Raw genomic sequence first — 1,143 nt, 5'->3', positions numbered from 1 at the left:
GTGTGGTGGCGGGTGCCTGTAATCCCAGCTACTTGAGAGGCTGAGGCACGAGAATCACCTGAATCCAGGAGGTGGAGGTTGTAGTGAGCCAAGATCGCACCACTCCACTCCAGCCTGGGTGACAGAGTGAGGCTTGGTCTCGAAAAATAAATGAATAAAAATTTTAAAAAATTGAAGGCAGATTAAACCAGCCTTCTGTTCAAAACTCTCCAATGGCTTCCCATCTAATTTAAAGTAAAAACCAAAGCCCTTATCAATGCTCTCTGGGCTCAACATGGTCTGTCTGGTGACCTGTCTGTACTGTCTTTCTCTGAGCACTCCCTCACTCTGCTCCAGCCTCATGGGGTGCCTGGCTGTCTCTACAAAACCCCTGGCATGTGCTCACCTCAAGGCCTTAACACATGCTCTTTTCTTTTCCAGAACAGTACTTGGCCCGCATTTCCACATGGCTTACTCCCTCCTCTCCTTCTTGGCTCAAAATGTAACTTTACAGTGAGGCTTTTACTGGCCACCTGTCTCAGGTTGCATTCTCCAGCAGCAGATATGATAATAGAGGTTGGCTCAGAGGGTATTTATTAGGAATCAATGCCTGTGAAGGGAGGGGGAGGTAGCAGGACTAGGCAGGAGAAGTCAGCTGCAGTACACGCCTTACAAAGCCTTGTCCAATCTAGGAGGGAGTTCTAGATCAAGTGTTGCCCATCGGTCTGTCTTGATGGTCAGGCTTTTATCTTCCTATCTTGTCCAGTTACCGAATGTGGGCTTCCCTGTGAAGGGAACAACTGAGACCCAATGGTTCTCAGCATCTGGGGCAGTCCCTGAAGGAGTTGAAGGCTAGAGGCTCTCTGCTGACCACTCTTCTTCCCTGAAAGTGGATCTGTGCAGTGTATTCCTGAATCTATCACACCATCCTATTTAAAATCGCAACATCACCTAGAGTCCCTATCACTCTTCCCTGCTTTATTTTCTCCATTGCATTTAATAACATTTAACATCTTCTAATATATTATATAATTTATTTTGTTTACTATCTGTTTCCTTCACAGGGATGTAAGTTCTAATAGCAGAGGTATTTTTGTCTCTCTTGAGCACTGCTGCATTTAGAATGGCACCTGGCTCACATCAGGCACTTGGGAAATGTTGGTT

This window comes from Colobus angolensis, unplaced genomic scaffold (assembly GCF_000951035.1).
Source record: "Colobus angolensis palliatus isolate OR3802 unplaced genomic scaffold, Cang.pa_1.0 Scaffold33, whole genome shotgun sequence".
NCBI classification, from domain to species: domain Eukaryota; kingdom Metazoa; phylum Chordata; class Mammalia; order Primates; family Cercopithecidae; genus Colobus; species Colobus angolensis.
The sequence above is the reverse complement of the archived record's forward strand: the minus strand, read 5'-3'. Positions refer to the sequence as shown.